The sequence below is a fragment of the Mauremys reevesii genome, linkage group 1, assembly GCF_016161935.1.
Source record: "Mauremys reevesii isolate NIE-2019 linkage group 1, ASM1616193v1, whole genome shotgun sequence".
Lineage (NCBI taxonomy): Eukaryota > Metazoa > Chordata > Testudines > Geoemydidae > Mauremys > Mauremys reevesii.
In genome coordinates this window covers 23,450,994-23,471,367 of record NC_052623.1, presented here as the reverse complement: position 1 = coordinate 23,471,367, position 20,374 = coordinate 23,450,994, and the positions used below count along the sequence as shown (strand labels likewise).

At 42.5% G+C, this 20,374-nt stretch overlaps 1 long non-coding RNA gene and 1 other non-coding gene across 2 annotated transcripts in view; both read left to right on the top strand.

The window, feature by feature from the left end:
• Positions 1-20,374, top strand: part of LOC120383867 — a 605,485-nt gene that overhangs the window by 76,976 nt on the left and 508,135 nt on the right. The gene's annotated exons all lie outside the window — the stretch shown is intronic.
• Positions 457-595, top strand: LOC120396172. Its single transcript, XR_005593033.1, has one exon. It is a non-coding gene; the product is annotated as a U4 spliceosomal RNA (small nuclear RNA).

Sequence of the window (20,374 nt, the reverse complement as noted above, 5' to 3'; positions counted from 1 at the left end):
TTGTCTCTTGGAGTTCTGCATAAAAATCTCGTTAGATGTTATCATGTTAAGAGCTGATGTAAAGAGCAGTTGCAGTGTTCATCAACAAGTTTGATTGGTCCGACAAAACCTAGGAACTATAGTAAATATTCTTGAGCACCATCTACTGGAATTTTATCTATTAACTAATTATAGACACATATTAGAAAAATGTGGATAAATTGGAGAGAGTCCAGAGAAGAACAAGAAAAATGATAAAAGGTTTAAGAAAATCTGACCTATGAGGAAAGGGTAAAAAAAAAAACCTGGGTATGTTTAGTCTTGAGAAAAGATGAGTGAGGGGTGACCTGATAACTGTCTTCAAATATGTTAAGGGCTGTTATAAAGAGGATGGGTGATCAATTGTTCCCCATAGCTACTGACAATAATACAAGAAGTAATGAGCTTATTCAGCAGCAAGGGAGATGTAGGTTAGGTATTAGGGTGCAGTGGCAGTATCATAACCAATGAAGTTAATCTGAGGTGTGGTTATTGCTAGTTGAAAACTTTCTAACTATAAGGATAATTAAGTACAGGAATAGGCCTCTAAGGGAGGTTGTGGAATCCCCTCATTGGAGTTTTAAAGAACAGGTTAGACAAACAACTGTCAGGGATGGTCTAGGTTTTATTGGTCCAACCTCAGCACAGGGAGCTGGACTAGATGACCGTTTGAGGTCCCTTCCAACACTACATTTCTGTTACTGTATAATTATATATAAAGACATCTCTCAGTTATAGAGTTTTCCTATAAAAGCACTATGGATTTCTCCTTCTGTCCCCGAGTTTCTGAATTGGTGATCCTAATGGAGCATTGTGAAATGTGTTGTGGTATTCTACCTCTGGAATCCATATGGGCTTTTTATTATTAGCTTTTTTACTATTTGTACTGACCTTTCTAGTAACCCGTATAAGGGCTTGACTTATGCTGGTAATGATATCTCAAAGAGAATTGCCAAAATGACCTATTGTTACAGTTCTCAAGCTATATATAAATATATGGCTAGGGGTTAGATCAAGGAAGGGGGGAAAATTACCCACTACTAACAGGTCACTTATAAAATTAATTTTGTTTTGGTATTTAGAAATTATGAGCCAAATGTTCTCAGCTCTTTTTATTACAGCTCAATTCTTCTTTTACAAATACTTAGTTACAGTGGAGTTACTCTATATTTAAATCAGTGTAACTAAGAGCCGAAGTTGACCCCCTGTTTCTCAGACTTCTGTTGAAATGAGTAGAATCGCTGCTGTTCAGTGCGAAAGGGATGTTATCATTATCAACATTCGTACTCATTTTTACCTTCTGGAAGGCTCATCGCTTTTTTCTGATGTTGCATACACATTTCCACATCACCTCATAATGCAGCACATTTTTAGAAGAGGATAAATTATACTAGCACTGTAATTATGAGAGCTCCTAAGTAAAGCGTATGTGAAAAATCAAAAACAAGCTCACACAAGGGAACAAAAATACAAGGCTGTTCAATCTGGCTGTCTTGCATAATGCAGCTGAGTACATAGCCAAGCCACAAGGGGATGTGAAAAAAGACTGAGGAGTGTGAATGGCAGATTTGTGTCTGTAATGCATTCATCCTGCAGTATCCATTAGTTTATATTTTTAAATGATAGGTTTATAGGGTTGTTTAGCTTGTGGGGTTTTCTTTTAAACCGACCAAATGCTGAAGAAAGGCAGTATGTAGATTTCAGACTATAAAGAGGCCTGCACACCAAAAATTGATGGTGACTAATATAGCAGGTACATTGATAGAAACTGGACCTGGGTTCCTGTTCAAGACCATAACATTTCTATCTCATTCTTGAACCTATGCAGATGTAGGAACCTAAGCCTCCTCTCTGCATTTTCAGCTGCAGGGATAGTGTCTATTTTGGTACTTATATGGCCCCGCATCACCATTATTTCTAGGCAACTCTCAAGTATTTATCCTCACATCACCCAAAATCTATGGAAAAGCCAGGACTTGAACTCAGATCTCCTGAATACTGAACTCGTGCCTTAGCCATAGGGCACTCATAGCTCTTAATGCCTAAGACACGGGGACAAATATGATGTGTATTTAAATTTAGCTCTTTCTCTATTTCACAAATCTTTCTGGAGCTGCTTATTGAGGTTTTCTACCCATCTACTAAATTAGGCTCTGCACAGAGGTTAATTTTTATATTCAGGACACACAGTATACATATATTTTAACTGACTACTTTAGTCCGGTTTTAGTCTGCATAAGAAATAATGTCATAGCAAAGGCACTTTTTAAAATCTGATCAGTAATTGGGAAAGCCTTCATTTATTTTGTTTGGTTCGTGTGAGTCATATGTTTATATTGTTATTGGAGGTTTTCTTTGAGAATTACACGTTTCAACAAAGCAGAGATGAGACCTGTTTGGAATGTATTTCTTGTGGTATAATGAGGACTGTGTTGGAATTTCAAGCTATGGCATGAAGAGTGGGGAGGCTTCCTGGTCCTGCTTGCAGGCTAGGGGACTCTCTGTAGGGATTTGTATGATCAGTGTCAGGCTAGAGAAAGACAGCCTAGAGTAAAGTGAGTTGAGTTGTGCCTCTTGGTTTTATTACACTGGGAACTGTCTACATTGCCATATGGAGTCATTTTATCTCTACTTTCTCTTCTTCTTCTTTTATTAATAGTCCTATCCTCATCAATGATTTTTCTGTTATGTTCATGGCATACACACAGAGAAGATAGATAAAAGCATAAAGTACTCTTGCTGGAAGGTTGCAGCCTAACACTACTTGATGTGTTAGAATTTAGAACAACACACAAATACCCCAAAACAGAGAGAAACAAAGCAGGCTGCTCCCTAAAACAAAAAGGCACAACTCAAGCCCTTAAGGAACAAAGAGGAACAATGGCCTCCACCCTCAATTGAAGGCCTCTATCCTCCAACTGTCTTAGTGGAGTCTTCTGTTGAACTCATCTCTTCCAATGGATTTCTAAATATTGCCAGTGACCAGAAATACTTTCTTTCTCTTGGCCAGATTGAAGGTGATTGTCCCCTTTCTACTTGGATATGGACCTTCCTGTAGCCAGAATGTATCATGTATCATTTCAGGTAGAGCATATGGATAAGAGCATATTACAACAGTGCTCTGTTGTCCACATATACAGTCAGATTAGTTATAAGTCCAGTTCAAAATCTAATCTTGATAGACCTGAAAGACTGACCCCAGGGAGAGTCTTCTTAACAATCATGTGCAGCAGTTGTGATTGGCAAAGAAAATTTGGCTATTAGGGTACAATTTGTACATGCTATAGACATATATTGCTCATTGGTAAGTTTCTGCTGTAGAATTCTTGCAGGCTGAGATCAAGACATCATCAGGACATAGTGCAAGACAAACCTCTTTGTGAAAGCTTTATCTGACTGAATTATGGTGTCAGGACAACTCCAACCGTCTCTAAGAAGGTGGATTTGAGACAGTAGGAAAGGAGAAAAGAGTTATGTTCCCTTTGTGTATAATTGATCATCTTCCAAATTATGTACATATCACCCAGATAATGTAGTACAATGATAGATGACTTGGAAACATGTATAATGATAATAAATTAGGTGAATCGTAGTCCCATCAGTCTTTAGTTGGCAAATATCTACTTCTAAAGCACTAACTATTCTGTCTGATTCCTGATCTATTCCTTCCATACAAGATTAGAATTTTTTTAATGTAGTCCAACCAGCTCTTCAGTGATATAAGAACCACAGGGTTTAAATCCTCAGCCTGGTGTAAATTGGTGTAGATCCATTGACTTCAATTCAACCCTTTGGCACCAGCTGAGGACTGGGCCACTGTCAATTATAGTTGCATCAAATATTTAAGAATGACACTTCCTCTTGGCAAAGCTTAATTAGTAAGTGTGACAATGTGTGAGTACACCTCTACCCGATATAATGCGGTCATGGGGAGCCAAAAATCCCTACCGCGTTATAGGTGAAACGCCGTTATAGCAGGGTAGCGGTGGCAGGGCTGCAGCAGTGATTTAAAGACCCCGGGGCTCTGGCCGTGGGGAGCCCCAGGCCCTTTAAATCACTGGCAGAGCTCTGCTGCTGCAGCCCCGGCGTAGTGGCGGCAGGGGTCCAGCAGTGATTTAAAGGGCCCGGGGCTTCCCGCAGCAGCCGGAGCCCTGGGCCCTTTAAATTGCTGGCGAGCTCTGCTGCCACTGCCCCGGGGTAGCAGCGGCAGGGCTCCGGCGGTGATTTAAAGAGTTCCGGGCTCCAGCTGCAGCGGGGATCCTGGGCCCTTTAAATCGTCGGCAAGCCCCGCTGCCGTAACCCCGGGGTAGTGGTGGTGGCAGGGCTCCAGCGGTGATTTAAAGGGCCCTGAGCTCCCCGCAGCAGCCGGAGCCCCGGACCCTTTAAAGCGCCGCTGGGGCTCCGCTGCTTCCACACTATATGCGAACCCGCGTTATAGTGGGTAGAGGTGTAGCTTAAGGCTGACTGGACCACTCTGTGCACTTGGTGAGCATCCCCATATGAGCAAAAGTGATGAGGTACTTAAGTACCAGGTGATTAACCAGTCAAGGAGGGGATTCACTCCTCAGCTGAGAATGGTTAAAAGAGGGGGGTTGGGTGGAGGCTGGAAGGCATGGGAAAGTAGTCCAAAATCTCAGTGAGATTCTTTTCCTCTCCTGTCCTGTGCCTGGGTAGTAGGTAAAGGCTCACAGAAAAGCCTTACGCTGTGTGAAACAAACACTTGTAAAGTGTGTTGTAAATAAAGCACGTGGTGTTTAACTTGCCACTAATGTGCATGAGAAATGTTTGCAGCAAGGAATCCAGGGTGAGGGGACTGTGCCTGTGACAGCAAGGCAAGGTTATCTCATGGTTTTTATACTGATCGATATCAAAGGCCACATTAAATGAAAGGAACTATTTTTACACTGTCCCTTATGTCACTGTTTAGTTACGTTATGTTATCAGAGAAGAAGAGTAGCCCGTTAAAAATCTAAACACAAGTTCCCCACATCAGCCTGGAGATCATTCTTTTTACACAGAGATTAGCGAGACTTGTTCAGCTACAATAAGACCTGCTCAGAATGTTCACTCACCATTCAAACTGAACATTTCCGGGGTGTTGAAAAAGCTTGTATGTCGTGTTCCACCTTGGGGTGAGTCTGTGTGTGAGAGAGAATCAAGTCCCAAGGAACAGACATACAAACTTCTTTCAACACGCTAGAAAGGTTCAGTCTGACTTGTGAGTAATTGTTACTGCAGCATTACACTATTTTATACCTCTAACATAACTGGATAGATTTCAATTTGGGGGGTACCTTTCTTTTTCTTCTCTCTCTCATCGAGAGAATTATTATACCAAGTCTGGGCTTGATCCTGCTCCCATTAGTTTGGCTGGTGCAGGATCCAATCAGACATGCCAAACCCACGGAAAAAATGCAGAAATTGGGCTTGTTTTTGGCTTAACTGGTTTGTGAGTTGCTTATTGGCTAATTTTTGGCTTGTAGCTTGTTGCTTTGGGTTTTTTTTGATTGGCTCCCAGCAAGCTGGGGCAAGGGAAGGAGAGAGAGTCAGGGGTGCACAGCGGGCCCATCACAGTCCCAGACTGCACACCGGGAGGATCTAGTCACATAGTGTTGGGGTTCTTAGGGATTGGCTTGTTTTGAAATGGGAGTCACTTGATTTTTGGCTTATTGTGAAAGTCAGAGTGCTTATTTACCATGTGAAAGTTGGCAACTGTGTATCCAATCCCTCTCGGCTGTTCTTATTACTCAGGTTCTTCCAACTTTAACAAAAACACATTTGTGTATTATTCTGTACACTAAGCTATGGGGCCTTTTCAGCCCCCAAAATATTTTCTACATATGGAACAGATCCTAACTTCTGACTACACAAATTCATATACATAATCTTCTATGAGCTCTGAAAAATGTTGGTACTTTCCAATTAAAAACCCTTCATTGGACATGTCAGTGATACCAATGGGGTTTATAGAATTAAGCTCCCTATAGTCGTTCGTAGCTTGCTGTTAATACCAACTTCTTAATGATCTCTGAATACATAATTTTAAATACCTCCAAAGACTATGGTAAGGAATCTCTGCTGGGATGTGCTTTTAAATGAGATGTTATACCACTAACTGTACTTCCTAAGATCAGTGCCAGTGCAGAATTGTGTGGATTTTTAGCATGCTGTTGGTACAGTAGTTAGTAGTATTATTGGTATGCTTTGTTTGGGTGGATTGTGCATCAATATTGCAATTCATTAGAACCTAAGAAAGAATCATGCACCATGAAAAAGGGTGCAAAACTCAGCAGCCAATCTGCTTAGTGACACAGATCACCACGAACATGATGCTCTTTTCATTGTCATCTCACTGAATGTAGAGTCCAGTTCAAGGTCTCTGTGCTGATATTGAAAGCCCTCCATGGGATCAGCTGCTTGAGAAAGCACCCTTCTTTCTATGACCGTGACCTGCCACAACAAATACCTTCCACTGAAACAATTTAAACTGCCAGCCACTAGGGCTGGGCTCACGAGTGCAGGAGCCGAACTGCTACAATGCAGGAACTAGACTATAGAACTCATTCCCACAAGAAACAAGAACAACCATGGAACTAACAACATTCAATGGATTTTGGATCAGGCCCTAAATGCATAACTAATTTCTTTTTCCCTGAATTACCACCCACAGACACACGCAAACACTCAAACAAAGAATATCAGCTAGTCAAGCTCTTTCTTGTGCAGACTGATAAGGAAGAAAAATCAAGTGAATCCAATTTCTATTTTAAATACTTGGGAGATGCTCAGACACTACAGTGATGAGAGCTATGGTTTAGCAGTCCAGCCCTTAAGCACAAGCACACACTTAATATTTTTTGCTGAATTGGGGTCCTAGATAGATAACGTACCAACTGCAGTGGGTAGGTCTAGCATAATCTCTGAGGCTCTGGGTTCTAAGTGGTCGGGCCTGGTGGTTGGAGCAGTGGTTGAGAACAGGTACCAAGAGTTGAAGCCAGACATAGAATCTGGATTGGGCCAAGGGCGGTACTGAAACCAGGGTTTGGGGACAGGCTGTGGGTCAGAATCAGTGTCAGAGTCTATAGACAAGCCAAATCAGGACCAGAGACAGAGTCTAGATGCAAACAGATGGTTGAAGCCAGGGTGGAGTCAGGCTGGGGGTCAGTAGCCAGATGCTGAGCTAGAGCAGGTCAGGAACAGGGTTAAAGCAGGGCACAGACTAGCGTGGAACAAGGTTCAAGCAAGGATGGGGCAGGGATAGGATTGAGGGCAGGCCCCCAAGGCAGCAGGAGGGTTTCTAGCCAAGTGGTGCTGTGACACAGACTAACTTATGCTCAAATAAATTTGTTAGGCCTGGTCCACACTGGGGGGCAGTGTCGAGGTAAGATACGCAACTTCAGCTACGGGAATACCGTAGCTGAAATCGAAGTATCTTATCCCGACTTACCTCCCGTCCTCACCGCTCGGGATCGACGTCCGTGGCTCCCCCGTTGACTCCGCTACCGCCACTCGCTCCGGTGGAGTTCCGGAGTCGACGGGAGCGCATTCGGGGATCGATATATCGCGTCTAGATGAGACGCGATATATCGATCCCCACAAAATCGATCGCTACCCGCCGCTTCGGCGGGTAGTCTGGACGTACCCTTAGTCTCTAAGGTGCCACAAGTACTCCTGTTCTTTTTGCAGATACAGACTAACCCGGCTGCTACTCTGAAAACAGACTAATTTGTGGCTCTGGCGGTGAGTGAAATACCTGTGCCTGGGGGTCATCTGACCTGAGCACTGTCCAGGAATAGGCTTCTGGAGCATGCCTGGGGGCTGAGTCATTGCAGGCTCTGCTTCAGGCCTGAGCCAGTGCAACTCAGTGAGAAGCCCCGGTGCAGCTGCAGGTTAGTCTCACGCTATCTGTACGATATACCAGTTTTACGGTTCTTGAAATGCACACCGGCATTTCATTTGTGACTCTCTAATTTGTCAATTTGTTGCTTTTGTCAGTTTGTTTCTAATCATGGTTGTTTTGTTTAAAGAAGATATAGCAATATTTTAGGTACCACTGCATTTTTTAAAAAGCATTATAAAGTTTCTTTATAGCCGTACCATTTTCTTCATGAGTCAGACCTTTTCATAAGTATTTTTCCATTTAGAATAATAATCCTTCACTTTGTTTACAGCTATAAATACTCCACTGCTATTTTGGCTGCTATCTCAATATCCAAAGCTTTAGGTGTAGGTGAAAACATTTTATTAAGAGTCTGGCAGTTCCTTAAATGACTACCGGGGGAATAAAACAACAACTAAATTTAAATTTGCAGTTAAAATAAAATATACTTCAGCTGATAAGCCATGGCATATAGTCTTCCAACAGATAAAAATGAGAGAAGCAAAACTTAAAAACAGCAGACAATTATGCCAAAGCTCCCTTCTTCCCTTATGTTTTTGTAGATCTTAAAAAAAAAACAAAATTGGAAGACAATCTTATCTTTTAGCAACACAAAACAAGGTATGTCTAAATTGTATAATTCAAATATTGTGTTATGTATCACTCAAAAAACACTACTTCCTTTGGAACCTTCAGAAAATGCTCTGTGTTTCTTTGTTTTGGTTGGTTGGTTTGTTTTTGGGGGAGGGGTTTGAGGAATTTTATTTTAACATAATTATAGGCAATCCTGTATTACAGAGAAAGGAATAGCGAGCTTTGTACTGTAATGAAGTTTGCCAAGCTAATAAAGAAATACAAATGTTAACAAGCAGAAAAACAAAGCTTGAAAGCCAAAACATTAAATGCTGTGTGGCTCAGGGGAGTGGTAATGAGATGTATTGAGATGTGGAATCTTTCACCACCAGTTAAAATCTGGCCTAGATTGTTGCTGACCAAAATAATTTACAACGAGAGGCTGCTCAGTGGCCTATGTGGATTTAGGGATGTCTCTCTCCCTAGTTTCCATGTCCAGAGGTTCCGTTCTGTGAATCACATTTATGTTTCCCCAATCCTGGGCTGGCTAGAGGCTGAAATGGCCCCAACACAACTCAGAGCAGTCTCAAGGATTCACATAAAACCATATGCGGCCAACATGCTTTCTCCCCTACCCTGGCACACCTCCTATGCTGTACTGCATTTATGCTACTCAAGGACTTCCCCGGGTCAGAGGGAATCCTTTAGGGCAACATTCCAGCTACTTTGCACTGTCACCAGAACTAGGATTGAGAATCGAACCCCAGAATTGAAATCCTAGCACCACTGAAAGCACTGGGAGTTTTGCCATTGATTAAAATGGGGTCAGGATTTCATGCCAGGTAAACCACAGAACCAAAATTATTGCCACAGTTCATTGTCTTAGCAAAGATGAGGAGGAGACAAGCTTGATCCTGAAAGGTGGCAAACAGTAGGGCTCCACACCTACATCAGCACTTGAAATTACAAAAAAACTTGTCAAATATTTTTGTCCTATTCAACCATCTCTAATATCCACATATAAAGAATACAGACAACAAAACATATCCACAAGTTACAGAATCAGGGTGTGATCCTATAAATCCTGACTCACACAAGTAACCCTTGTCACAACCCTGGCTGAGTCCCCCTAGAAGACTGTCACAGGACTGTGTTTCACATGGATCCCACATGGTATCAAATCAGATGTATATGGGCAGTATCTAGTCATTGACAGCCCTCCAAGGCATGCTCCAGGAATGTACACAGCCTCTCTGGCCCCCTTCTTTGGGATGTTGGACTCTGTAGTCCAACTGCCATAGGCCCTGAAAGCAAGGCTGAACCTCCCAAGCCTCCCCAGTCATTTATGTCTACTCCCCCAGAGGTCCACCTCTGTGGGTACTCTGCTTTGTCGTTTAACTCTTCAGGAACATGAGACAGATAAAGGAAGGAAAACGGGTTTTTTGCAGGAACTTCTTAATCATATGCACACACTTTACTCTTAGCATAGGAGAGTTACAGATCAGTGCAGCTCAATAAACACATGAACACAATCCCCTCCCACCACCACCCTCAGAGTCCTCACCACTCCTGGGAGTTCTTGGAGTTGGTCACTCTCCCTGGAGGAAGACAAACCCTCTCCTGCCCCCACTCCTCCAGCTGGGCTTTCTATTGCTTGTGATGAACTGATGTCCTTGGCTTACAAAAACACCCCTTTTAAAACCATCTCTGACCTCTTTTGGTCAGGTGATCAGCTGGAGAAAGCTGTAGCTTCTTCAGTCACATGCTCAGCCCAGGGAGGATTCCAGACACCCCCTTCTCCCAGACAGGTGTCTGTGAAGAGATTGTCCATTCATTCATTTTCAGCATTTTGTTTTCAGTTTAACGACAAAAAGATTGCATTTTTCCACAGAAAGCAGATGCTTTTCTCAAAAATCAATGAATACAATGTGTCGAAAAAATCTATTTTAACAAAAAACAACTTTGACCAAAAATTTTCAACCAACTCTAATTTACATCCTCAGGATCTATGTTTGCAAAGCATTTTCACTAGGAAAGATATAATTAGCACAGCAACAACAAAATGTAGATAGCATCATCCATTCTTTTGAAGAATAATTTTCATTGCATATGTATCTTTTTTAATCTTGTGGCAGACACAAAATCCTAGTAGGGTAGAACATTTTTTAAAAAAAAATCCTACCTTTCTCTTTTTGTGTTCTTTACTTTTCAAATCAACATTTCCCATATCTGCCAGGTAGCTCTAATCTGACAGATTGCTGAGCAAATCTCTTTGATGTATTTAGAGTGATAATTTAAGTGAAATGGAAATGAAAAGAAGGAAAAGGTCACAATCTTGGAAATAGTTCTTTATAAAGGATTTGTATGATCACCTGACAAATATGCCTCAGTGGGAACCGGTGTTATAATTAAGGTTTGTAATCTCGTCTGAACCAGCAATTCCTTCTCATAAATATTACTGTTCCTCTCAGTGGTACTTTCAATAGGATTACTTCTTGCAAGAAACAGCGTGATTAATTCTACAAAGCAAGGTTCATTTGAAAGTTTATTCATCTCCCAATCTCCCAGTTGCTTTGAACTCCTCCCACCCCCCAAATGAAAGGTTATTTCAGGTGAGTCATTGGACACTCTGTAGTATAGCACCCAGAGACTCTATCCAAGATCAGGGTCCCATTATGCTAGGTAGTCTACAAACATAGAGACAATCTCTACCCCAAAGAGCCTGAATGGACAAGGCAATCAAGTGTTGCTATAGCTGTGTTGGTCCCAGAATCTTAGAGAGACATGTCATCTGAAAAGGAGGAGGAGATTATTCCTCCTCCTTTTCAGATGATGTCTTCTAATTTTGGCCCTGCACGCCATGCCATGCCAAAAAGGTGTGTGACAGGGTCACCTTATAACGAGTGGAAATGAGTGAAATTTTCGAACTTCAGTTTTTAGATGAAAATTGTAATTGAAATTCTAATTTTTTATTATGAAAAAATAAAATAATTTGACAAATTATAGATAAAATCCTCCTCCACACCTATTTTGGACCAGCTCTAATCAATATGCTCATTACACTTGTATTTTCTGTATGTTCTAATTGACACCAACTATGAAGAGAGCAAACCTTTTTCTTTTCTTTTTTTTTAACCTAAAACAGAGAGAGACAGGCTGCAACATTTGATTCTCTATTTTGAAACGTCACAACATTCAAAGATGTTCTGATCTGAAGTGTTGATTCGGGTTCATCTTTCATCTAATATAACAGAAAAACCATATAGTATAAGATTTTCATATTTACAGTAGTGTGTGGTGGACCGGTCAGTTCATAACTGGCATTTGTAACTCTGAGATTCTACTGTATGTTTCATTTTCTTACATTGTTTTCACAGTAAACAGCAGGATGAAGTATGGGTGAAATTCACCTCTGTGCAGTCTCAGAGGGGTAGCCGTGTTAGCCTGTATCTGTAAAAAGCGACAAAGAGTCCTGTGGCACCTTACAGACTAACAGAATATTGGAGCATAAGCTTTTGTGGGTGAATACCCACTTCGTCAGACGCAGAGGACCAGAACAAGGCCCTATGCAACATTAATTTCTATTGAAGCTGTAAAGCCAACAAATCAGCAGCTCTACAGCTCTAGCCCATGCACACTTTAAAGTCTATGGAGGAAAACGACCAACAAGACTTATGCACCACTTCCACTTACATTCTCAAAATGGAGTTTAAGTGGGAATTAAGTGGTGTACAGACTTTGTGCCGGCTGACGCTGCCCAGAGAATGGAAATCCATTCCCCTGAAAGGTTTCATGCATTTGAATTTTTTTCCATTCTGAATCGGGACAAAAAGTAAAAAATGTGGAATATTTTTGTGGAAATGGATTTACAGTAAAATTCCATTGAGGAGAATCAAAATTTATTTTTTTTCAGCTTACCAGCTACCCTCTTGAAAGGAGCTCGTCAATTTCACTTTATCTCTGCAGGCTTCCCTGATGAGCAGCCAGGGAGCCGTTGTTGTTATTTTCATGGTGGAAAATAATCAATTTTTTTTTAGCAAAACTAAAATTTCCCTGTGGAAAATTTTGATTTTGCAAAACAGGTTTCCAACCAGCTCTAGCACTGACTCTCTGCACAGGGGTAAAATTCAGTCTAAATGCCTTATGCTACCTGTGTTCTCTAATTTGGCATTACATCATTCAAAGCTCAGCTTGCAGAGCTCCAAAACAAACCATCCCGCCCTCTACTCAAGACCTCATCCTATACTAAAAAAGATCCCATCACTTAGATTCATTTTCTTTTGTTTAGGAAAAATTTTGCCTGAAAAATTGGAGCATTAAGTAGGCACTGGCTTTTCCAGATGAACCTCCTTAGTTCTAACAAGAAGTCCCTGTCCAGTACAGCACTCTAGCACTAATTGCATTGTCTAGGCACATTGAGTATGGATTTCATTTCACACATCACAAACTATCCACACAACCTTGTCATAGTAATATTTCATACATATCTTTTTTCTTAGCAAAAGTCTAATCTTCCTATCCTAGTTTCACAGTCCAGTACTCTGAAACAAAGCTCACTTAAATCTTAATAAAAAAGGCAAAATTAAAAAAAAAATCATTTCTGATTCTTTTACTCCATTGTCTGAAAACTTGCTGTATGTTTTGCAACATCAGCCAAAGCTCAGTTTGGCTCAGAGGGCCATGGTTTTGCTAATAAATCTACAAATGCTGGTACTGTTACAGGATGTTCACTGACTCAAGGAAAATTGTGCATCAAAAGACAGTAGGGTCTCAGAACTGATTGCACATTGTACCTTGCTCTAGCAGTGATATCATGAATTTAATTTGCTTGCTGTAACTTTTTTTTGTGGATTTCCTGCCCATGAAAACTATCTGATTGAAAGACATGGAGACTAGTGCCCTCTGTTTAATGCCCATAGACTCAGTATAGACCTGACTGCAGTAGTGTAAACTTCCCTACAGCTGCCTTCCATTTTAGGGCTTGATCCAAATCCCATTAAAGTCAGTGGGATTTTTTTCATTGTATTTAAAAAAAAGAAACCCAAAACACTTTCCAAGCACTAATTTGATGGGGTTAGAAAATCTTCCCCTATGGATCTGTTGTTTCATAATTGTCTATTACAGGGATCTTAGATCCTTTTATGAAGTATTTTGTACCGACAAAGTCTAGATACTGGACGAGGTGGCCCATTTATCTGGTATGTCTGTCACTTTGTATTTATGCACCGGTTTAATTTACTTCATCTGTAGATCTCCATGTGCTTTACAAAAGTCTGTGTGACATTACTCTTCCCATTTGTCAGTGGAACTATGACAGTTTACACAAGTTGATCCGTCCCTCAGCGTTCAATGTATTGAAACTGTTTACAATGTGAAGGTTTAACTATGAAAAGTATTGTCATTTATCTGGAAATGCCAGCCCAAAGGAAAGTGGGTTTGATCAGAGGTATCCAATGCCTCTACCCAAATACCTCTTTTTGATTCTTTTGGATCAGGAATATTGAATTATAAACATGCCCCTTTCTCATAGGGCTAGAAGTAAGAGCCGGACCAGAATGAGGGTGGTAGTGGTTACACATGCATTTTTGGAGAGAGAACATAATTTGGAAACCCCTACCACCCACAACCCCCCCCCCCAAATTTTAAAATAGTTTCTGAAGCTCGTGAGTGTCAAACACCAAGAAGTTGCCCGATCCTTAGTTATTCCTCTGAGCAAAGCACTGAAGCTCAGCTAGCCAGCACTCAAAAGTAGACCATGTCATCATACAGACAACACTGGAATATATGAATTCATCTGTAGAAACCAATTTATCAATTTTGCTGTAATCCACTGAATTTTCACCAGCTGTGGACTTAGTGTCCCTGCTGGATTTATGCGTTTTGAACTGTGCGCGGCTTGGAGAAAGCTTAGCATGCCTTTAAGGTGTTATGCATCCCTGTTATGTCATGACCTTCAGTTTGGCTTTCTGTGCTGCAGTGCATCAAGATCATGTTTAATACACTATGGAGTGCATGTCATCTTTGATAAACAAAAATAAATCTTGGTGAGGTGATTTTTTTTTTTAGGCTTTCTTTTATATATGCATCCTTATAGTCCAGCCTGTCATCTTTAGGCCAGTGTGACTATTGCCCAGTACATTTTGTGGTTTTGATAGCATGACACACTGACTATTAGATGGCTTTCACTTTTGAGCAATTAAAGTATATTTTCATTCTAGCATTTTGTTTGTAATATCTCACAAGCTCCTCTGCTTGAGTGCCTGATAAAGATGAACCAACGTTTTCTGCTTGGCAAGACAAATGAACACCACTATAGGATTGTTAAACTGTGATAAAGCCATACATAAAAATCTGTGCCTCTGGAATTCTCTCTTCAGTGCCTTTGTTCTAATCCTCCAGGCAAGAGAGATTCTGTGGCTGTTTTTTGGTGTGTGTTCATCAAATCCACTCTGGGCTGGAGAATTCCAGAGAAACTGAAAATATCCTGCACTGGCTAATTAAAAGAACTCAGTGCCAAGGAATCAAATGTTGGCAAACAGGTCTCTCCGCACTCTTTCAGATAGGCTAGCAAATACTTCCGTCCATCTATTTGGTTTCGGATGAGAAAAAAGCTTGAAGATTGCACATTTTTCATACAGAAATTCTACACCAACTTGCATGCCCTACAATGAAGAGGAATTGTACAGGATGTAGGTGAGTGTGAAATTTGTTCTACACAATCAAATGTTTCATCTTGGGGTCTAGTTTGCTCTCAGTTACCCCCAGTGATGAGCTGCTAAAATCTTAACAACCCGTTCCCTATAAATTTAAGGGATTTAAGGGATGTGCCACAGTATGTATTTTTTGTACCAATAGGGTTACCATACGTCCGTATTTTCCCAGGAGGAATTTTTAAATTTTAAAAAATCCGCGCAGACAGCGATTTAAGAACCGAAAAGCCTGACATGTCCAGGAAAATACAGATGTATGTTAACCCTACCTAAAGTTCTTTTTAAAAAAGATGGGCCTGAACTAGAAATGAGCTCCATTTCACATGTGTGGGGTGTGCTAAGATGACCAGATGTCCTGATTTTATAGGGACTGTCTCAATTTTTGGGTCTTTTTCTTATATAGGCTCCTATTACCCCTCACCCCCTGTCCCGATTTTTCACACTTGCTGTCTGGTCACCCTAGGGTGTGCGCATGTGTGGGTCCCAGCTGCTCCCTACCCCCCTCATTGAAGCAGGTGTGCAGGGTTACTGCCCTGGGAACTGCAGGGCATCAGTAGATGTGGGGCTGGCTGCAGACAGGGGCGTGGGGCAGCGCTGGCTGCAGGCAGGCGGTGCAGCAGGGGCTGGCTGTGGGCAGGGGTGTGGGTAGGGGCTGGCAGGGGGCGGCTGTGGGCAGGGGGCACAGGCAGGGGCTGGCAGGGGGTGAGGGGTGCAGACACTCACACAGGGGGAGCGGCTGGGAGCAGCCCAGGCCCAGCAGAGCAGCCGGGGACCCACCAGGCAGCAGCAGGAGCCCCAGGGCCAGGGGTCGGGGGAGCAGCAGCAGCAACAGGGGCAGGAGGCAGCCCACATGGCTCCCTCAGCACAGCGCCCCCGGCGGCGGGGAGGAGGAATTACACCCTTCCCAGTCGGAGCCCATCAAAGCTTCCCTCGCAGGGAAGCCAGTTAACAAGCGGTTCTAAAACCGCTTCTAAATTTAACAACCGGTTCGTGCGAACCGGTGTGAACCGGCTCCAGCTCACCCCTGGTTACCCCAGTGTATAAATCCGGAGTATGTCTATAGAAGTAATTGGAGATAAACTGATTCAAACCTGATTTTAAAATAAGTGAGAGGAGTTCTGTATTGTATTTAGCATCACTGTGATCACCTAGCTTGACCTTCTGTATAACAAAGGCCATAGGACTTCCCTGAATTAATTCCTATTTGAATTAGAGCATATCCTTAGAAAAATATCCAGTCTTCAATTTAAAATTTCAAAAGATAGTGAATCCACTACATCCCTCAGTAAATTTTTCCAACGGTTAATAACCCTCATTGTTAAAAGTTTGTGCCTTATTTCTAGTATAACTTTGTCTAGCATCAACTTCCAGCCACTATATGGGGAAGGGAAAAGAGAGAGCAAAAGAGATGAACACAAACTATGCTACCTAGTTTTAAACGAAGTATAGTTCCTTAATATGTTAGTAGGCCACATTTTGTATTTGTTCCAGAAATGAAATACAGAGTTTTCCCCCCATGACAGTTGCCACCTACCAGAATGAACAACTTGTAATGTAAATAAATCAGTGAAGCCTTTGCCAAACTATTTAGCTTTTCAGATATAAGTTCATGGGGAGTAGGCAGACCCCTGAAATAGACTTTTTCTCTAAGTGGAACAATATGCATGCAAAGCTGTAAAATCAATACACCATTTACTGAAAAGAAGTTAGCTCTGTTGATTGTATTTTCTTTTAAATGCTTTTATATGAAATGAATTGATAATGGCCTTCCAGTTTGTGAGGAACATTAATTAAAATAATGTCACAGACTGGAAAAAATACACAAAGAAAGCAGTAGAAACACAGGAATTATGATGAAAACTTTTCCTCTAATTTAAAATAAAGGCGTTCCACATGAATTTCGGGCAATTGCAGATACAGGCCCTGAGCTCATAAAGGCGATCCATGTACTTGACTTTAAACATGGGATTAATTCCCTTGACTTCCCACAGGTCTATGTCTATTGTTTGTAATAAATAACATGAATTATCAAAACTACTAAGTTTTGGGAAAACTCAAATCTTTTAAAATTATTTAGCAATTAGTGAGACTTATCCTGAATTTATTATTTTATTTTATTTGTATGGCAATATTCACCATTTCTGAACCTAATCATTTCGGACAATATTTTCAAAACTAGGAGCCTCAAATTAGGCTCCCAAGTCCATATTCAGACTCCTCAGTAAAATGGCCCAATTTTCAGAAGTGCTGCGCGTGCTGTGGCCCTTGTGGATAGGGTGATCCGGGTTGGTTTGGAGAAGGATCAGTGAGCATGGCAGGGAGTAGCTCTGCCTGTATTGTTGAGGATGTTCTGTTTTAGTCATAGACGCAAGACAGAATGAGTTGCTTTGTTTATTAGGCAGAGCTGGCCATAGAGAGCACATATTCACTACTGCTCCTTGGACGTCCAATTGTTTCTGATTTGTGACAACGTGCAGATCAATGTTTCAATTTTGTTTTTTTAGGACATTCTGTGGTTTAGGTCTTAGTGTCCCGCGAAACTGTCTCTCTTCCACATTGCTGATGCACAGGTGCTCACTCACCTCAGATTTTGAACATCTGAGGGAAGGTGGCAAGCAATTCTCAGGAGAAGGCCCTCACCTCTGGAACTCTCTTTCCCCATTAATATAAGAAAACCTGAGGCACAATGCAATCCCAACTGTTCACTTAGGTTTTTGCCTGAAGTAGGCTGGTGGGAAAGTATAGTCTGTTCTTGGTTACTGTTTGAGGCTGTGTCCACCACGTTCATGATTGTAGTGTGGCAGTCAGAAAGCTGGGGAACGCTCTTAGATGCAGCCAGCTGTGAATGGTGTTAATATTAAACATGTTGACTTACTATGTTTTCATTGTTTTAAATGAACCCAGGGGGTATTAAGCAGCAGGCATATTTCATGCTTTTGGGATGCTTTTTAACTTGAATTAATAAGACGAATACTGCTTTATGCTGATATTGCAGTGTGATTAAATAATAACATAGCACTCTTCATTAGTAGATTTCGAAGCATTTCAAAATCTCTAATCTATGTATACATATGATCCCCGGTGAGGCAGGGCAGTGCTGTTATTCTCATTGTATATATGGGGAAGTGAGGCACAGAGACTGTGACTTGCCCAAGGTCAGACAGTAAGTGGCAGGGCAGGTACTGGAACTGCATCTCCCAAGTTCTAAGCTAGTGACCCGCTTAAAGGAGGATAAGACTGATTAACCTAAGGCAAAGAGGCCTGGGAGATTACCCTGACTCCAGAGAGAGTACTGAGGGGTAGCTCCTGCTTGAAGGAAGATAGGACTGGTTAACATAAGCCAAAGAGGCCGGAGACATAACCCTCTATCCCAAGACAGGACTGAGGGGGAAACTCTTGTGTGGAGGAGGAAAAGACTGACTAGCCCCAGGCAAGATATAGAGGAGTTATTCATCACAGCCCAGCTACTGCAGGAAAGGCTGGGAGCAGCTTCGAAAGGGTATCGCTGTAGCTGCCAAAGAAGAAGCAGTGAGGAACCATAGATCACAGCGGGGGAATAGTACAATCCAGAGACCTGTGGAAAGAGTAAAAGCAGTCCAGGGGAAATGGTGGAGAGATTGAAGGAAGAGTCCTTGGCTGCCTAAACAAGGTCCCTAGGCTGAAACCCAGAGGAGAGGGTGGGCCTGGTTTCCCCTGTCTTTCCTCAGACCAAGAGGGAAGGTACAGGCATCAGAAGGAGAAGAGGCCAAGTATCATGGGCCCCAGATAGAGGTTGAGGACTGGGCTCTAAAGCCACTAGACTTTGGGATTTCTTATGTGGAACTTCTCTGTTAACCCCAGAAAGGGAATGGGCTGACCAGGCACCAGGATAGACGGCTAGGCCACATACAATGGCAGACCCTTGTAGCATCCAAATGATTAAAGGGGGTATTGGACTGAAAAACACCTTGCAGTACCACACCCAGACACAAGGGTGCTCCACTCAGGAACCAGAATCCCACCATGCTAGGTGCTGTATGAACATAGACCCTAAATAATTAAAGAAAGGAAGGTATGAAATGAAATACTAATGTTCTTCATTCAGGCTGTTCATCCATCTCTACTTGCAATATTTCATCCAGACAGGCTAGTCATAGGACCCAGTCAAAAGGCAGAACTTATAAAGAGGTATCAAAAGCAATGGCATTCTGTAATACTTTCTCCATGTATTGTGTTAACTTATTCCCTATTCCATTCTTCCAAGCCACCATCCTCTTCTAAGTCAGATCCCTCTTAATTTCTCTTAAATAACAAGAGAGGGCAAGGGATGATTTGATTGACAGCAGTAGGCCAAAGTGCAGTATCAGGGACCATATGGCCACTTTAGTGTGCAACGGGCTGGTGTCTGGTAGATTCACACCCCTGCTTGCCATGCACTAAATCATCATATAGACAAGCCCAGAGCCATCAAAATGAATAGTTCCGGCATTGGAACAGCCCTTAAATGCTTGCTGATAGAATTAAACCACTATATGAGTCTATTCATACAGTTAGCACCATCCCACTAACCAGGTGTGGCGGGGCGACGACTCACCAGCACGGCGCCTCCTGCTGGTCGTCCAGGAAATTAGCTCTCCAGCTCCAGAGCGCCCTGTGCTGGCCAGTGGCTTGCCTGTCACTGGCCCCCATGTCCCTCCCAGACCCCCTTTACCTTGGCAGTACCCCCCTCTCTGAGTCTCCGCTCCCTGGGGAACCCCCAGCCCTCTACCCCCACCTCACCTCAGTGGCTACTGCCAGTCACCATCTAGTCCCTGCTCACTGGGGCAGACTGCAGTCTATATCACTCATCATCAGCAAGGGGGGTTTGGACCTGCTGCCTTTGCCTACCCTGGGCTGCACCTCTGCAACTCCAGTACCCTTCCCAGCCTTTACCAAGGTCTGCATCCTGGGGGCTTTCCAGTCTGGAGCTCCCCAGTTCCTCTGGCCTTTCCCCAGCCCTGATCCACTCAGATACCCTGTTCAGCTGCCAAGCAGCCAGGCCCTTCTCTTTCCACAGCTAGAGAGACTGCCTGAGCTCCTGGCCCACAGCCTTTGATAGGACCAGCTGTGGCCTGACTGGGGCACGACCCCAGCTCTGGCTGCTTCCCCAATCAGCCTCGCCTTCTTCTCAGCTGCAGCCCTCTCCAGGGCTGCTTTAACCCCTCTTAGCCAGGGA